This window comes from Pinus tabuliformis, chromosome 7 (genome assembly GCF_031772625.1).
Source record: "Pinus tabuliformis cultivar Carrire ecotype Pingquan chromosome 7, CPIR1, whole genome shotgun sequence".
Classification (NCBI taxonomy): domain Eukaryota; kingdom Viridiplantae; phylum Streptophyta; class Pinopsida; order Pinales; family Pinaceae; genus Pinus; species Pinus tabuliformis.
The window spans coordinates 343,430,480-343,444,156 of NC_142293.1; positions in this window are offsets into that span (position 1 = coordinate 343,430,480).

Here is a 13,677-nt window from a genome sequence, read left to right on the forward strand (position 1 = left end):
CTAAGCTATGTCTTTGACTCTACTCTCTTGGAATCCATTTTACTTTTGCTGCTGAGAGGAAGATGAACACCTTTGATACCTAGATACATGGAAACACTCATGGAAAACAATCTATTAGTCAAAATGAACTTGAGAACTGAATTGCAACATACCTGTGTGAGTGATCATGAAGGTTGTGTAATTTCCATGGGGAGGTCGGGAGACTAATTGCTGAAACTGTGCAAGGTAGAGTCTGAGCTATCAGTAGGCTGGCTGAATGCTGGAACTGTGGAATTTATAGTCCATCCTGGCATACTGAGGACTGAAACTGTGCAATGCCCAATTTCAGTCAACAGTGACATGCGACCATCAATCTGAATTGTGCATTTTCTGGGGCCAACAGGACACTACCTCCAAGAATTGTGCAATGCATGCCTGGAGGTCAGTGCTTGGCTAGACTTACATAATTCCTAGAGGGAAGGCAGAGCCTTTGCTTCTAGAAATACGCAGTGATAGCCGAGAAAGGCACGGTTCGGGCTAAGGCAACCTAGTCCAATTGATGGGTGACTGAAAACCTGAGAGGTGTGAAATCATGATGAGATGAGTGAAAAAAAGAGTGAATGATCATTGATGCAAACAACAAGTTCAGGATTCAAAAAACAGGAAAGCTTTGATGTGTGTGAAGCAAGTCACCGCAATGGCCTTTCATGCAAAACAATGTCATGCATGGGACAACAGTGAGATGTTTATGAAAATTGAAACGGTGCTAGTACAAGCTAGTATGTATCAAAATGACAGTAAGTGCTCACTCAAATCCAGTAGACAACATTCATACAAAGCAAAACACAAAAAGCACCAGAAACATAGCACGAGACATGAAAAGCAGGCTTACCTCAAAATAGCTTAGATGAATGTGTCGATGACTCCTAGATGCAATGTGGGATGTGAGAGATACAAGATCGATGTGAGGAATGAGATCTACAATGTGTGGTTGATGAGTTTCGATAAAATTGAGGTTGCGAAGTGCATCCCACAAATCTAGGGAAAGTGACACATGGTGGGAGGTTTCTGAAATGATCCTTGCATGTAACCTCCAACTGCTAAAAATAGATACCTAAAACAAGGGATGCCTTTGCATGTTGCCTTGCGAGGAGCAACCCATGCATGAAAATTAGTTTTTCTTAGTCCCAGAGGGAACTGGTCAACTCAACTGCACATCCAACTATCTACTCAGGTGGGAGGAAAAAAATGTGCATTTCTGGGAGGGAGCTGGCTTGACTACCCAGAGGGATTGCACAATTTCTAGGGAGAGCAACTGACTGTAGCCCAGAAGTGCACAATTTCTTGGCTGAGCAGCCTTGCTGGGAGGAATTGCACAATTTTCTTAGTGAATAGTGACATGCAGATTTGCACAATTCTAGAGCTGAGCAGGAATCTAGACAAAATTATGTAATTTCTTGAGGGACCTAGTTTGCCTGTAGTTGGACTAAGTTTGGTGAAACATCCTATGAGGGGAATGAAACAAGCTTTGATGGACATTCCATCATTCTACAAGAAAATCATTGAAACTTGTGTACTTCACAAGACAAGACGTGTTTCTATGACAGGTTGATAGGGAGGCTCCAAAACAAAGTTAAGGAAAAATTTTGGAGGGTGGTTGTAGCCGCTACAACCCTTGGCGACACAATGGTATAACTCCAACTCTCTGAATGGACCTTGTTCGTGAAAAGCAGGTCTAACACCTTCAAAAGTATTATTCAGTTCTCAATTCGTCTTGGTTTCCACATTACTTGATTGTAAGATGTAGCATCTGTCAAGCCCTTGGTCAGTCGACACACATCAAGTCAAGCCAACACAGTTATTTCGATAGGGGTTGAGGATTATATGATGAACAAGAAGTATTATCATCAGAGTCTTAGTTTCATCTTTGGTGTTGCTCCACTGCCAACAGGCTTCAACAGTACCCCAATGAATTCATGTTGGAACACAAGCATGGCTCCACTGCCAGCAAGCCTAGTTAGTATGCTCGTGGAGTTACTTGCATCATCTCTCTGCGCAAGAATCCTTTCTCTTCTTTCACCTTACTCATTTTTCATTTTTTCAAACTTTTTTCACTTTTTCATTTTTTAATTTTTCATCTTGATAGCTGTGCATAACACTTATTCATTTCAGAGGCGAAAGAGGGATTCCGAATTATTGAGAGCAGAAGAGGTTATTCCTTCAAAGAAGTAGTTTATGTATACCTGTTACGTGCTTGTTAAGGTTTTTCCCCATCACCTTACTCTACTTGACTGAGATGACAAGGATTAACCCAAAAAAAACCGACTAGAGTAGGTGATACTAGTTAGTGCACAAGTGTTGTGTTTTCACCAAGGTTCATTTCGAACAATACATATTTTCCATTGATGTATCATGTATTGAAGACAACAAGTTCTTACATAAGAGAGTGGACAAAAGATACCCAAATGTTTATAGTTGTACAAGTCCTCTTGTACTTTACCCAGCTTGTTTCAAGAGATGCACATGGTCCATGCGAAACTAACCTACGAACAATAATAAGAAAACAAACCAAAAAGCAAAGCAAGAAGCAGAAGCAAATGCGGAAGAAAAATGAGTAAGAAAACAAACAAGCAAACAAACAAACACACAAAGAAATAAGAAAACATGAATGCAAGAAAACAGCTCAAAAGAAAACACTGCTCCTACTCTGAAGCTAATAATGCATGGGTCATCTCACATGAAGTGATACTTCCAATGCAACTACCAGAACATTGGTTGACTTGTGTTGTTGAAGGCATGGTTTGTGAACATCGTAGTTGCACAAACAAGCAAGCATGAAATATATAATGATGAAGATGGACACACTCCGAGCTTATAAATGACCATAAAACAAAAATGAGTGAAAGCACATGACATGCACTCTATGGAATTGCCATGGTACCGTGCTACACTGCTTGCAGATGTTGAGTGTATGCATTCTCTTGACTGTGATATGTAAGAATATGTGAGAAAAGTAGACCACTTAAGTTGTGAATGTGTGCTTGCTGTGTAATATTCCTCTAATGCATGACTGATGGGATCGTGTATTTCGAGTGGAGGAAGTGAAATCTGGGTGTTTGGTTGATCTTCAATGAAAAGCATAGAGTGATGAGGAGCCTTGAGTGTTTCAACAATTTCTTGATCAGAAGTGAAACCAACCTCAGGATAGCATGGGCTTGACATAACCATCAATAGATAGATCATTGTAGACTAGTGTCTTAGACAAATTAACAACGATTAAATCAACATTGTGATTAGATGAAGAAGTAGAGAGATAACGATAACCAAGATAAGAAAATTGAGGATGTTTGTCGGAATCCTCATGATTTGATGAATTGGGCAAAGGGGTATATGAGAAGCAAAGATGTTCACGCTCTGTTTTTTCAGAAATGAAAGATGACAGATTAGATGCAATTTCAGAGGAAGATGTGTCCTCTCCACACTGTGATGAAAGGCTGACATCCAATGTGTCCTGTGAATGATCGGAATTAGAAACATCTGGAAATGGGTTTTCACAGGGGAAATCAACAACGGAAGAATCACAAGGGATGTCAGGATAAAGTGGATGAGGCCCAGCTGGAAGGGAGTCATCCTTCACTATGGGTTCTTCTTTAGATTCTAGCACACACTCATCATGAATGATGGCGCAAGTTGGCTGCATAACACCAACTCCGTCAACAACTTGATCCTCGTTCACAATAGGTGAGGAGTCTAGAATGGGAAAACACACGACAATATAATCTGGAGGATCAAAAAAACATGGGGAGGGATGTTGAGGGAATGAATCCATGTGAAAACCAACATGCTTGCATGCCAAATCTGCATAGGTATCAAGAGAAGGTGGGGTGGGAGGATGTGACTATTCAACAAATGTGTGTTCTTAATCTCCCACAACACACTGTGATGGTGGATCTGTTTAATGAGGTGAAGGTAGACAGTCACTTGTGACAGTAATTGTACCTACCTGTGATTGCACAACTCCATCACCGAAGTGCGCTGAGCGAGGTTTAGATATGTGAAGAAGATACTCAAATATTCCATAAATAAATTCCCAATCAATTTCATCTTCGGGAAAATGGTATGCAATATTACAAAAGTGTGTGTAAAAATGTTCAACGGATTCATTAGGTGCTTTTCATAATTTCAGAATTTCTTGATTGAGAGCTTTATGGTTAAAGTGATTGAAAGCATGGTCTATCTCTGTGACCAAATGAGCAACAAAATGAATATATTTTTTGGGCAGCGTGGCACACCAGTGCATTGGGTGCCCTCAAAGCATCTAGATGAACATCACGCAGGTCATGTGTTCTTCAAATATTCCATGTATTTCGAATGCCTAACCAAGGCTATGTGACCTCCACCATCATATGTTTTATGTGACAAGTTATCGAAGATCTCTTTCGAGATAATGAAGTCGTTTCCATAAGACATACACTCTGGAAGATAAACTTCGTAGCTAGTCGTGATATATGTGTAGAGATTCAAAACATATGGGAGGACTCAGCTTGTCATCTAGCCTTCCTTTAAGTGCCAAATTTGTTTATGGTTCTGGACCCGCCAACATGTAAGGGGATCTCCCTTGTCAAAATTCCAAATTAGACCTCAGACCATTTGGTGTAGGAGTCTGAGCATTGGGTTGTACGATAATTCCTTGACTACGATTTTGCACAGAGGCAAGTAAGATGTCCCTGTTGGTAGCAAGGGTGTGACAATTGTGTAAGTCAAGGAAGGTGCATGAGAGGTTCTAACACACTGAGGGTGATGTGAGTGCGCCCCTTGGAAACCTGTAATAGTACATGGCTTGGAAGGGAACACACGAGCGAAGATGCATCACAAGCTAGAAAGAAAGTTAGCAAGCAATCCAAAGTGATGGTTAAACCAACATCACATTTCAGAAAGATTCATACATATACATAATAGTCCATACATGAATGTGTAAGAAAACAAATAAATATATCATTTAGAGTAAACCAGATAGCATAGAATACAATACAACATATGCATGAAATGTAATGGCTTCGTTATATTTAGAATTGTAAGTTCCAGTCATACAATACATCCATGTCCAACCACTAGTTCCTACAACAGAATGTTACAGCCAAAACTACCTTCTCCTCCAAAGAGATATACTAGCTTTTCACAGTGGAGAAGCCAAGGCTTGTTACAATACTATCCAAGCAGTCTCTAAGATAGTCCTATTGGAAGCTTGGCTGACCAAAATCTTGGAAATGAGTTATGAGGTGTTATTTATAGTAAAGGTTGGGGTAACCCTTTACATTCCCCTTTGAGACCATTCATTTATCCTCATCACTCTTCAAATACTCTGTGAATGTTACATTCAACTATCGACACTTGAACTTGCATTTGAGAAGACGTTACATTAGAATGCACATGTGCCCATGTGAGACAAAATGGCTTGAGAAAGCCATGCAATATATCACTGACACTTGAACCGTTGTGGTGAGACCAACTATTGGATATGCTTGTGATGGTTGAAGGTGATGAGCTGATGTGAAGCTTGGTTTTCCGTGATGGTGTCTGTGCACTCAATGGTGACATCTTGCTAAAGCAAACTCTTGCCTTCATTGAATCTGGGTGCACTGATATGGCTTATCTGTCCGACTCGTCTAATAGCATGTGCATGGTGGTCCTGGGTGAGACTGGACCGGAAACATGTTGATGCATAGTGTCTATGCTAATCTCCAAGCATGTGTTGGCGGTCGTGTGCATCAGCTTGTAAAAATACATGTTCAACCCCACTTGGACTTGCTTCTTGTCTTCGCCTCAGTGAGTGTGTCGAATGGGTGGGATTGTATGCGTGCGCACAATGACATGCATGATGTTGAGTTCCCTTGCATGTGATCAACGACACTACTCACCTTGTCTGCTCCATGCCAGCTGCTGGGATGGATCCATTGCTTGTACTGGTGTAGTTTCATCCATTTGTGCATGTTTTGCCCCTTGTTATACCTATTTCTACTACAACTCATTCTCTCATCTATGAAGCTCTTGTTCTTCCTTGCTTTGTTGCTTCGGCACATGCAACCCCTTCACTGTTCCATTCTCTGGCTTCATGTGATCTCCATGTCAAACCATCACCTCATAGCCTAAGTCTCTAAATTTTCTTTCATCACCAGTGGATCTGCTTGAACTTGGAACTTTTTTCCACCTCTGTGTTGTCAACAACCTTCATCTTATGTTCGTTGCATCCGATATGCTGCCTTTAGCTGTTGTTAATGGTGCTTCTCGCTGTGATGCTACTACTTTCATATCTTGATGTCCTTTTCTATGAACAATTTGATATCTTCATGGGTAGGAAAGTTCATAGACACTTGATCGACTGCATCCCCAAGTGTGCTCTGAATGATGTCTTTGACTCTGATTTTTTAGAAACCATTGTACCTATGCTACTGAGAGGCAGATGAACACCTGCGATATCTAGAGACATGGCAACATTCATGGCAAACAATTTATCAGTCAAAAACCAAAATGAACTTGAGAACTAACTTGTAATATACTTGTGTGACTCATCATGAAGGTTGCACAATTTCCACTAGGAGGTCGGGAGATTGACTGCCAAAACTACGCAAGGCACAATTCGAGCTATAAATAGGCTGATTGACTGTTGGAACTATAGAATGCACAGTCCAGCCTGGTTTATTGAGGACTGAAACTGCGCAATGCACAATTTTAGTCAGCAGTGACATGTAACCAACAAACTGCATTGCGTAGTTTCTGGGGCCAACAAGTCACTGCCTCCAATAATTTCACAATGCATGCCTGGAAGTTAGTGCTTGGCTATACTTGTGTAATTTATGGAGGGAAGGCATAGCCTTTGCTTCTGGAAATTCGCAGTGCTAGCTGGGCAAGGAATTGTCTGGGTTGAGGTAGCGCAGTCCGGCTGACGGGTGACTAAAAACATGAGAAGTGTGAAAGCATGATGAGATGAGTACAAACAAAACTGAATGATTATTCATGCAAATAGCAAGTGCAAGATTCAAAAAACGGGAAAGTATGCATGTTTTTGAAGTGAATCGCCACAACGATGATTGTACATGAAAAACAGTGTCATGCATGCAACAACAGTGAGCTATTAATGAAAATTGAAATGGTGCTAGTACAAGCTAGTATGTATCAAAATGACAACAAGTGCTCACTGAAATCAAGCAGACATCATTCATACGAAGTGAAACACAAAAAGTGCTAGAAACGTAGCGTGAGACATGAAAAGTGGGCTTACCCCAAAACATCTTAGTTGAATGTGCTGACGACTCCTAGATGCAATGTGGGATGCTAGAGTTGCAAGATCGATGTGAGGAATGAGATCTGCAGTGTTTGGTTGAAGAGTTTTGATAAAATCGAGGTTGGGACGTGCATGCCACAAATATAGTGAAAGTGACACTTGGTGCAAGCTTTCTGAAATGATCCTTGGATGTAACTGCCAACTGCTAAATTAGATCCCTGAACAAGGGATGCCTCTGCATGCTTCGTTGGGGAGCAGCCCATTCATGCAAATCAATTTTTCTCGGTCCCGGAGGGAGCTGGGCTGGCCGCCCAAAGGGATTGCACAATTTCTGGGCAGAGCAGTTGACTGCTACCCATAATTGCGCAATTTCTAGGCTGAGCAGCCGTGCTAGGAGGAATTGCACAATTTTCTCAATGAGCAATTGAAGGCAAATTTTCGCAATTCTGGAGCCTAATAGGCTGCCAGACAGAATTGCATAATTTCTAGAGGGAAGGCTGGTTACCTTCTAGAATTGTGCAATTTCTTAAGGGAGATGCTCGGCGTGCAGCTGGAGTAAGTCTAGTGAAAGAGCTTGTGAGGGGGATGCAACAAGCTTTGATGGATAGGCTGTCATTTTGCAAGAAAATCACTGAAGCTTTTGTACTTGACAAGACAAGACATGCTGCTATGAAAAGTTGGTAGGGAGGCTCCAAAACAAAGCTAAGGAAAAATTTTGGAGGGTGGTTGTAGCCGCTACAACACATACATGGCTAATGATTATGTCTTTCAATTTACTTTAGTCCATGGATCAATTAATAATGAACATTTGATATTACTCCCTCTTAATCAATTTTCTAACTCCATAACGCATAAAATTCAATGCCCTGCAGTCATGATTTATAATTTCCATTCTTTAATTTTTTTTTACATTCTCACATGCAGAGCTGTCCTTTCTAAGGAGGATTTCTATGTCATATCCGCAAACTTGCACATTTCCCAAAATATAAATTTTTCCCTAGGGGTAAATCTGTGATTCTATTTGTTGTTTTAGTGTTTTACAGGTCTATTATTTCAATTTAGAACAAGAAATTAATACAATATAGAAACATTCCAGGAATGTAAACCTCACAAGTTTTTTCGAGATTGCAGAGGGATTTTCCCCTGTGGTGTGAAAGAACTATTGTGAAGTGTAGAGAGGTTCCATGAGGTGACAATGTGCATTATCTAGTTACCTTGGAACCCTTCCAATTTCTAGCATCAGGACTGACATGGAAAGGAAGTTGGCGATCTGTGGTGCACAAATTGAAATATCCATGAGGATGATATCGCCCATCACAAGAATTGAATTATGCCAGCTAACAAGTCTAGATAAGGGTCCCAAACATAATCACTATAAATGGAAAAATAAGAAAATCTTGGGGAGAAATATAAAACTATAGAGTAAATGTATTTAGAAATAAGAATTAAAACATTGATTTGAATCCACGTGAATCTTGCAAACTTGTCAGTAGCTACCATAGTGACACTGCCTCAAAGAGAATCTCTAATTAAACAAGCTATCCCATCTGAACCTCAAATGCCACTAGAGCACTTCATCTCCTATCTGCAAATAGAAAACTAATGAAACCCAAGAATGCTGAGAAATAGTGGGGACTCGCATGGGTCTCATTAACAAAGAGAATATCTAATGGACCTAATGCATCAAATATCATTCCCATTGATGACCAAAAGGCCCCATTGCCATTTCAACACCCCCCTAAGATTCAAGTGCCCCAATAAAATAGGTCTGACTTAATAAAATAAAATAGGTATGACTTAATAAACTTAAAAGCCAAATAATTAAGCCTAAATAGTTATTCTATTGTTTTTTTTAATTATAAATAATTTTAAACATTTTAAGTTTAATTTTATCCCTCCAATTTCATTTTTTTATTTTTAGTTTTTCAACATAGCTTAACTTTATTTTATTTACTATTTAAATTAAGTTGTAGTTCAATTTTTATTATTTGTTTTAATGTTTCTCAATAATTATTTTAATCGGTCTAAGTTGATGTTAGCTTTATTATTTTCAGTTTTTTTTTAATGGAATATTATTTATAAATATAATTTTACTTCGTTAATTTACTTAAAATTAAATTTTATTGTTACGCTTGAATTAAGTTTCAACATTATTTCGATTGAATTTTAGAATAAAATTTTGTTTATGTTTTATTTGGACTCACTTGACTTTATTTTTAATTTTATTTTAGTTTATATTTTAATAATATTTTATTTTAATTTTATTATTTCAGATTTAGATTTTAGTTTTGACAACCTTATTTTACTTTTGTTTTATTTCAAATTTATTTAATTTGGGTTTAGCCATAATTTCCTGCATCTTAATTTTATTTTAGTTTTGTTTTACTTCAAATTTATTCTAATTTGGTCTAAGTCATCATTTCTTACATATGATTTTTTTTTTTTTTTTTATATTTAGTTTAGTTTTAGTGTAAGTTTAATTATTTTAGTTTTAAATTTAATTTTAATTTTAATAATAAATATTAGATTTTAGTTAATATAGTTATTTAAATTTAGTTTATATATTAGATTTTGATTTTATAAAGATTATTTTTGTTTTTTAAAAAATGATGGTTTGGATTGTAAGTTAATAATGGAAGATGGGAAGTCAAAGATCAAGGGGAAGAAAAACAAACTCAAGGGATTATAAAAGTAGCATGAAAGCACACCGAGGGATGTTCCAATTTTTTGAAGGGGGAAGACTAGGTACTATTGCATAGGAAGACTTTGAAATATACTACATCAAGGTATTACATAAATTTGGCATGATTGATAGTAAGCCAAAAACAACTCTATGATCATTAATATAAAGAGGTTGAGGTCTAGTCCGATGGATCTTACATGCTATAAATAGTTGATTGGTTCCATAATACTAGACTTCGGATTTTCTTTGCAGTGAATGTTCCCAGTCAATTTTAGATTGAACCAAAGAATGATCATTGGATAACAACCAAACAAATCCTAAGGTATCTTCATGGGACCATGCATCACTACCTAAGCTACGCTAGTAATGAGATCGAACTTTTGAGAAATACAAATTTTGATGGGGGTGGTAATGAGATAGATGGAAGAAGAACTATAGGTGGATGCTTCAGTTTGGGATCTTCCATGATCTCATGGATGAGAAAGAAGAAATATATTGTTGCTTTGAGTAGTGCTGAAGTTGAGTACGTTGCTACAAGTGAAGTTTGCAGAGAGGTTGTTTGGCTTAGAAAATTACTATCAGATTTATTTGAAGGACCATTAAACCCTACAAGTATACATTGTGACAACGAAAACTGCATAACGTTGAAAAAGGACCATGTATTTCATGCAAGGACGAAGCATATTAAAAATAAGTACCACTATATCAGAAGCTTGGTACAATATGGGGTCATGAAGCTACATTATATACCTACTAATGAGCAAGTAGTTAACATTGTGACAAAAGAACTACCAAACAAGAAGCTTGAGTACTTAAGAAGTAAGCTTGACTTGGTGGATATCTCTTTCTTGATTGTGAGAGAGTGATGATGGACATTGTATTCTCTTCTTCTTGTGTCATGCACTAGACGAAGAATAAAAGTCGTAAGTCTAAGTGAATTCCATGAAGAGAGAATTGGGTCCAGAGGATTGGATAAGCATATGAGATTGGCACTTCTTTGGGATTAAAAAATCCAAGATATAAGTAAACTCATAGACCATTACTCTTTGAGGATGAGGTAGGGGATCCAAGATGAGAGTAGTTGAAGAGGAATGATATTATTTCAGAATTGAGAATCCAAGAGAAGAATACTCATAAAATGACATAAGTGAACATTTGGATGGGGTATGTTCCTTCAGAGGTAGTGTGGTGTCTCACGTAAAGCCTCCCAACATTATGCTCTCATACAAGTAGATCTTCTTGTTTAAGGCCTTGTTGACAATGTTGGTTGTGATATTGATACTTAAAAGATGGCTTATCAATCCTACTCTTCTTATGATAATACTTCAATTTGATAATCCTTGTACCTCGTGATGGGATTATTTATAACTCACTAGTTAAGAGGGAGTGTTGGAGAATGAAACTAGATTTAGTCTTCATAACGACTTTTGTAATCATGACATTGTATATTTTTATATAAAAATAGAAATATATTTTATTTATTTAAGCATGGATTTCATGCTCAACATCTAGCTCAAAGCATGTTCTTCATGCTTCTAGGGCTTGTTGAGTAAAAGAATATTTTTTTTCATGTTTTATGGTCCCATTTGGACTTGTTGTAGTAAAATAAAATTATTATTTTGAGTCTAGAAAGCCAATTTCTCCTCCAAGACCAAGTCATCCTTGTCATAGGGGCTTCACTCAATGAACCTCTCGCATAACACGTGCGTTCATGTGTTCGTGGCATACTAGACAACACTATTAATTTGATTACATATTCAAGAAGACGTCTAACATTTACTTTATTTAACCCCCTACTAATATGAATCCAATACACCTTCCAAATTAAAAAAACCCCTACATTCCCTAGATATTGTAGGTATCCATTTTTTCTTTAACATTTTTTATACCCCTTATATATCTTTTTAGTAACTTTGAGCTCCATTTTTTTATACACAGCATATAAAACCCCTTTACCCCCTATTATATGCTTAATATATCATGTCATTTTTTCCTCAATATATATCCCCTAATATGAACATGCATGATATGGTATTTCTCCCCCATTGAAGCCCCTGTGGACCCTGCCATGATGAAGTCAGCATAGAAGAGGCATATTCGACTCCTCAAGAAGGCTATAAATAAGGACTTCGAATCATTTGGATAATGTCACACACAAAAGTTCGATTTGCAATAGGATAAGAAGAAAGAAGAATGAGATGTCGAAGTGAAGAAGTTTTGAAAAAGCATCTTTTTTATCCACACGTGCGAAACTATCTAGGGTTTTATGTGTAAATTGAAGAGGCCAAAGTTGCACATTGAAATTGCAGGGCTGAGATATTGACTAAAGCTACTTTGACAGAGTTTCACCTTCGTTGAATTTGGAAGAATTTCACTCATTTTGAAGAGATCTTGTTAAAGCGTTGACTTATTTCTTAGGAGTAATTTTGGCCTTAGTCTTTGGGTCTTGGAAGTCTCATCTTGATTTTATTCTATAAGAAGAGAAGTATTCTTTTTGGGTTTTCCTCTTCTAGGGGTTTTGCCTTGGCTTGGAGCCTATATCTTGTGTACTTTGTCTTTTTGTGATCTTCAATGTTTTTGATAATTATTTGATGAAGAAGAAATAAAAAGTAATAAAATGGCAACTAATATTACAAGTAATTATAAGCAAGGAAAGTAAACTATAATATAAAAATACCTTGATTTTCCAACACACATACATATTTAGTTTGACCCATACACCTTAGTGTATGTATATAAGCTATCTTTCCTAAGCTTATAATATGTATATGTAAATATATGATTAGCCACAAATACTTTCCCCTTTTGCAATTTAAAACAACTCCATTATCTCTCTTAATCTTATGTGGGATTCAACCAATCCCAACAAATACAAAAACACACATATAAAAGGAAAATACATGATATTTGTAAACAAATTCCATAATGTAGGGCCTTGTTCAGGCCTAAGCACCCATTTCAATATTTTTTAAATCTATGGGATTTTCCATATGAATTTTGTTAAGTTCACCTTTTGATTTATTTTCCTTGCTTTATTTCGAGTGATTTTTACCTTTCTTGAGTTTTAATTTTGATCACTTTGTTGCTATTGTTTCTCCAACAAAATTCAAATGATATTGTCTACTTGATTCCATCCTCACGGCTGATAATTGTGACCTTTTAAAATCTCACTTTGCATTCGTCATCGTGGTAGTTTGATTTGATGAACTCTTTTTTATTTATCTAGTTTTGTTTTAGTTGACCTCTTTGTGTCATTCTCATAATCCCTTTCCACTTGAAAACGTGTATATGTATATATACACTAATGTAAATATATCATTATATAATGTAAATAAATATCAATTAATATTAATCGTAAATACATTATATATATCTAAATATATTAATGGAATTGGAATACATATTATATATGTTCATTACAAAATTATAGTATGTATTATACATAGATTGTAAATATATTATATATGGTTAACTATATATATAAAACAATAAATAACTAACATAGATATTATATATATATTAAAATTAAAGTAAATTAAGTTAATAGTCAACTATTTTATACCAGTATAGATCCATCTTAATTACGGATCTAGTAAGAGTTATGAGGGATCAAATATTTTGAGGTAAAACAAATTTTGAGAGTGCAAAAAATTAATAAAATAATTTCACTTTGATCCTCTAAATACACACACACACACATATGTTGGCATTGATGTCAATAGGTTGGAGATGT